The 6,239-nt window shown below is 46.5% G+C and overlaps 1 protein-coding gene across 1 annotated transcript in view; it reads left to right on the forward strand.

Annotated features, from left to right (window-relative positions):
* Positions 1-1,228: 1,228 nt before the first annotated feature.
* Positions 1,229-6,239, forward strand: part of CC2D2A (coiled-coil and C2 domain containing 2A) — a 117,900-nt gene continuing 112,889 nt past the window's right edge. Inside the window, exon 1 of the mRNA XM_023533927.1 lies at positions 1,229-1,566. The gene's annotated coding sequence lies outside the window, so the exon portion shown is untranslated. The remainder of the gene's footprint in view (positions 1,567-6,239) is intronic.

Below are 6,239 nucleotides of genomic sequence, written 5' to 3' on the forward strand. Positions count from 1 at the left end.
AAACTCCAGTCTCCTCTGAGTGGCAGAAGAAGAGGGAGTGAGAAAGATGGACATTTTCCCCAGGCTGCCAGGAGCGAGGGAGGGTCCCGAGGGTCCAGCCCCTCTGCGTGTCCACTTTCGAGTCTTCTTACATCGCATCGCTCTCCCCACTCTCCTTGGCGTCTAACTCTATCCATTTCCTGAGGCCGCTATAACAAAGTGCCACATACCATGGGGCTTAAAACAAGAGAAGTGTATTGTCTCCCGGTCTGGAGACTAGAAGATAGGCTATCGAGGCATCGGCAGGGTTAGCTCCTTCTGAAGGTGGTGAGGGAGAATCAGTTCCATGCACCTCCCAACTTCTGGTAGCCGCAGGTGTTCCTTGGCTTGTAGATGCCATTCTCCCTGCGCCCTCACTGTCTTCCCTCCGTGCATGTCTGACTCTGTGCCCAAATTCTGCCTTTGTATAAGAGCACAGTCATATTGGATTAGGGCCCACGCTAATGACCTTGTCTTACATTGATTCCCCCTGTAAAGACTCCAAATGTCTCCAAATGAGGTCCCATTTTGAGGTACGGGGGGGTCAACATGGCAACATACTTCTTTCAGAGGGACACGGTTCAGCCCATCACACCGCTGAGCCAAATCCTGAGCTCCTCTGGAGTTCTGCAGGGTGGGTCAACTCATTCCCTCATTTTGATGCCTCCTCCTCCCCACGCACATACCCGCACAGAGACACGTGTATGTACACGGACACGTGCACAGATAAATGCACACATAGAGACATAGTAACACCTGGAGACATAGATACACACAGACACACACAGACACACAGACACACACAGACACACACTCACTAGTATACTTGGAGTGTGCCTTATTTTGGTCTGTTTATTTCATACTCTTCTGTCTGCTTGGCCTCTTCTCCCATTCCTTTTGCTTTTTAGAGCCATAACATTTGCATCCTCTTCCAGCAATTTTGGCGGGATTTAGAGAATAAGCAGCGATTAATCCTGTACACTCACCCTCCTGCATTTAACCAGAAAATACTCCAGAACGACATCCACCGGGCCTGGAAGCACCTCTCTGGAGCATTTGCTGCAGAGAAGACGTCTTCACCCAGAAATGAGGACTTTTTCATGATTCTAAAGCGCCCGCCACTGAGCATGGCCCGTCATTTACCAGAAATGCCCAGTGACCCCATGACATGAGGTAGGGTGTGGCCTTTAAAGCTTGACCTACTTTCTGCCCAGCTCCTCCCCCAAGTTGATTTCCCTTTGTCCTCGTCCCCTAGGCTGCCCTCCTCTGCTCACCCCGCATGTCTGTGTTCCACTACGAAGAGTAACCTGTCTCTTTAAAAGGAAAAAAAAAAGCCACCAAGTGACCTCCCTTAGGAACGAGTTGCTAAGCGGGTGTTTTTGCTGGAGACGTGGCTGCAGCTTTCCCAGCGAGCTGCCTGGGCACCACCCCAACATTCAGCCTCTCCCTGGGACTCACAGAAGTTTCAACAGGAAGACCCATCTGTCTGCACTTGCCCTTCCTCACAGAGAGCGGAGTCTGCACAGTGCTTTTGTGAAGTTCCTCAAGGTAAATCAGTCCTGGGGAGCAGGGCTGCAGCGTTGGGGTCCTGCTTTCAGTCTCCGCCCTGGAGTTCAGCCTCTCCCCTCCGTACCCTGAGCAGATTTAATTTATTGTCAAGTCAGAGGTTCTCAGCACCAGCATTCACGTTTTACCTTCTGAAATTGAAACATGGAGCGTTACTCAGGCTGCTGCTTGGAGTCTGGTTTGTAAAAACGTTAAGTCTAGCTCATCATAGTTCCTGGGTGAATTTCCCCCAGACTGTTGTCACTCTGCTTCCTTCCTGGGACCTCCTTGCCATCCGGTTGCATTCCAGTCTCCCGGAAATATTTGTTGCATGTCGTGTTTCTGGGCCTTTTAGCTCAAAGTGGTTTGAAGGGCTAAGTACTAGCTATTGCAAGCTTCGCTTTTTTTTTGGCATTAGGCAGGGAAAGGGCTGTGACAGACAAAGGGCTGAGGACCGCTGCTCTCGCCAAAAAAACCACATGAAACTCTGCCGGCTGCAATTTAAAGTGATTGCTTCCCTCCATTACAAAGAGGTGCAATGAAAAGCTTGAGAGTCTAATGGGAAATACACATACGTCATTACATTCTCATATAATTTCTGCAAATAAACTCGGCACCAGAATGAAATCTCCCTCTGTATCTATCTCCTAGAGCTCATTGAAAGAGTCATTCATTCACATATTTATTGAGCAAAAACAATGCACCAGGCAACGTGCTGGAGTTTAAAGTGTGTGACAATGAATTGGACCAGGTCAGAAGCTCAGAGTTTCCTGGGAAAACAGACCTAGAAACGGAAGACAACAGAGCAATGAGCTAAATGCCATAAGAGACTTAGGAAAGGGTCTAAAGTGCTTAGAGCCGAGCCAGAGTACTCCCGGGGGAGGGCCTGGGCACTCGGTTCGTGTCAGTGCATTAGGCACATGTCATACATTACACATTACATATATCATATATTATATATTATACCGAGCTGATTCTATAAAGGTATGTGTTGCTAACCTTATACTATGGGAAATTACGGGTGGCATAATTTGTAGAATTAGGTAATGAATTGAAAAACAGTGTGTGTGACACTTGCCCAGGGTTCCAGGCTCCAGCTGTAATAAGCTGGGACGGAAAAAGGTACAGGGAGAACATGCTCATGCGTGTGAGGGCGGGGGAAGGCTCCACCAGAAGCACCCTCAACGGAAGCAGAAGGAAAACCACCTTGGACCCAGCTGGCGGGGACATAGAGGGGATGTTGGTTGTTGGAGCCAGTGGGTTTGATCCAAGGCAGGGCAAATTTCCCCGAGTTGTCAGGGAGCCCAAGCCCTGCACAGAGAGGAGAAGAGGGTCCTTTGGCAGAGAGCGTAGAAAGAATTCAACCCACGCGCCACACTTAGAGTCAAAAGGAAAGTTTATTAGAAAAGGGACAACATGCCACCAACAGAGTGTGGTCTCTCAAAGGCAGAGAGGGAGAAGGACATTGAGAGGGACAGAGTAAAGGCACTTAGAGGGACCCTGAGTGTCCAGGGAATTCAGTTGCTATATCGTTCTTTAGTTCCTGGGAGTTATAGTTTAAAAGACTCTGTTAACCCATTTCCTCTAACATGGACACACAGCGAGGAAGGGGAAGAGTGTGTAGTGTGAGAAGTAAGAACATGGAGAGTGAAAGGCCCGCTGGCAGTTCCCAGCCTTTAACCCTCAGGTTCCCCGTGGTTTTAGCCCTAGGGAATGACGCTGGGTTCCTAGTTCCGCTTCACAGGTGTAGGGAATGGGCCGTTCGCAATCCCGCAGAAACCTCCCTCTGTTCTGCAGGCCTCCTCCCAGCTGGGCTGCAGAGCTGATCAGCATATCACAGTCTCTGATTGCGGCCTGATTAACACTTTAATTCTCTTGGCTCCTTTCTGCTTTAGGTTGAAGGTGGGAACCAAAGACCTTAATGGGAGACCTGAACACCACCTGAGGTCTTCTTTACGACTCCCCTTCCTCCCCTGAGCTCTATTTCCCTCCCCCGCTCCTTTCTTCTGCTCCTCCCCCCATCATCACCTTTTCTTAATAACACCAGGATCGAGAGACGGGTCCATATTGGGCATTTTACTACACACGTTCTCTCATTTAACCCACATAAAATAACTACCCTGAGGTAGGAATTACGATCCCAAGTTTACAGATGTCGGAATGTATCTCGGAGAAGCAAAGGCATCGCTCCGAGATCACAGCTGATAAATACAGCTGGAACTTGAACCCAGGTCTATAATGATTTTTTACAAAACCTTCTCTCTTTCTATAAAACCATGTTTTCACAGTTCTGGAGTAAGATGCACATAATCGTATTATATTTTTTAAGCAGCCAAGGTTGAAATTCATCCAATGCTGTCCTTTTCGTACGCGTTCTGTTTTTCCCCTCTACGTGCTGTAGAATTTGTCACAGGGTCCTCTTAATGACATCGCTCCTCTCATGACTCTCAGGAATAGTGAGTGAATTTGTCTGCAGGAAGGTGTCAGTATTTCTTTCAAAAATATTTTTGATTTTTTGCACTGAGTTAAACAAATCATGGACCCAAAGTAGCCAAAACCTTTTCTTACTGGGGCAATGCTTCCGTTTTCTGTTGTAAATACTTTCAGAATAAGGGGCTGGCATAGAACAGTTCCTGATATCAGCGAAAAGATAAGAATAAAGGGTGACACCGGGCAGAAATCTGGACTCACAGTCAGTCCTGGGGTCAAGTTCCCAATGTGACATTTAATAACGATAATCTTGGACAAATCATGTAAACTGTCAGAGGTTGACCTTGAGGAAACCTCGGTTGCCTTACATGTAAATTGAGGCAGGTGCTACTAAGCCAGAAGCGTTGCCGTCAGGCCTAGTGATAACACGTATCTAGAGTAAGCACACACTAAGTCTGCAATAAGTCATGGCTCTTATTTTGATGTCGCCAATAGGAATATATTAACATGCACTCGATGCCTACGATAACGAGCTGCATATTAAAATTGGACAGTACTGATTTATCTTTTCTTAGTAAGGCTGTTTATAAAAGAAATACATTTTGATGTCATTAGATTTCTTTAGAAACTCATTCAAAAGTAATGATCAGGAAAGAATGAGAAAAATGTCAACTCCATTACATTTTTCATTTTCTACATCTACTTCTTTCTTTCGTACACAACATTTGTTAATGTACCGAGAATCTTTTCTTCGTTACTAAAATATTTCACAGTTTTTTTCCAGTTCGTAATTGCCAGAGATGTTTATTAGAGAGCTTTCGTGTTCTTCAGATTTCATCCATATCAACCCGTTGTTATTTCTAGATTATCTCCTCACCTTTTCATTTTCTTAGCTGCTTTCATCATTTCCTTTCCTCTATTTTTTGTAGCCTGTGAGTTGGTCGGGATGGGAGACAATAGAATTTCAGGTGCCTTATTTCCCTATAACATGCTAATTCCCCACGAGGGCCAGTGAAACCTTGAACACCTCGCGTGAGCTGTTTAAATGACCGAGGCCCCGTTAAGATTTCACTTCCACACATATCAGGAATAGTTTATGATTCGTCAGCCCAGGTATTTCTCTCATTTAATAATCACCTTGGCCCAAAGAGGACGATAAGCTTTAAAGGGCTCCAGAACGTGACTATGGAGACGCGGCCAATAAATAATGATTTAGTCATTCATTGGACAAGTATTTATTAAATGTCTGCTGTGTGCCATAGTCCTACGCTCTGGCGGTAAATGATAAACAGATGTTCCTGTCCTCTTGTAGCTTATATTTTAATGATAATGGGCAGACAATCACAAATATATATGTATGTCAGCTGGTGAAGAGTACTAAGGGGAAAAATCGTTGTAAGGTAGTTAGGGAGTTCTGCACGGTGGGAGGTTATCATGGCATTGTGAGTGTTTAGGGAAGACCCCTCCGATCAACTGAAATTTGAACAGAGTCCTGAAGGAACTAAAAGAGAGAAAGTCAAGCAGATATCTTGGGAAAGAGAGTTTCAGGCAAAGAGAACAGCAAGTGCAAAGGCCCTGAGGCCAGAGGGTTCAAGTGCAGGTCATACAGGGCCTTATAGGCCATTAAAAGAATTTTGGATTTCATCCCGTTGAAGAAGGGAAGTCATTAGAGGATTCTGAGTGGAAGAATAACATGATCTCTCTCAAATTTTAAACAATTTACTCTGGCTTCAACGTAGGGAATAGACAGTAGGGAAGTTCTTACACTTGGCCATGTGACAGCGGGGCTTGACCAGGGCGACAGTTAGGGAAGGTGCCGAGAGGTGGTCGGATCCTCAATCTAAGTTGAAGGCAAAGTTGGCAGGACCTCCGGTGGGTGGGACGCGATGTGTCGTACAGGAGTCAGGGCAGGATCAAGAATGACTACGAGGTGTCGGCCGGAGCAAAGTGGCATTCTGTGTAAGGCAGCGAGGAAGGTTGAAGGACGAGCAGGTCGGGGATCATGACAAGGAGCTTTGTCTGACGCATGCTAAGTGAAGTGAAGGTACCCATCTAGCCCTTGGACATTGGCGTCCGGGGTCCTGGAGAGACATGTGAGCCCAGGGTGTAAGTCTGGAGACTATCAGTTAGTAGGTGGTATTTCAAGCCAAGCAAAAGGATGAGACCACCAGGCACTCACATGGGGTGCCCAGGAGATGAGCAGAAACCAGCCCGGGAGTTTGAGAAGGAGCAGCCAGTGGGTAGAA

Source organism: Pteropus vampyrus, unplaced genomic scaffold (genome assembly GCF_000151845.1).
Source record: "Pteropus vampyrus isolate Shadow unplaced genomic scaffold, Pvam_2.0 Scaffold5, whole genome shotgun sequence".
NCBI classification, from domain to species: domain Eukaryota; kingdom Metazoa; phylum Chordata; class Mammalia; order Chiroptera; family Pteropodidae; genus Pteropus; species Pteropus vampyrus.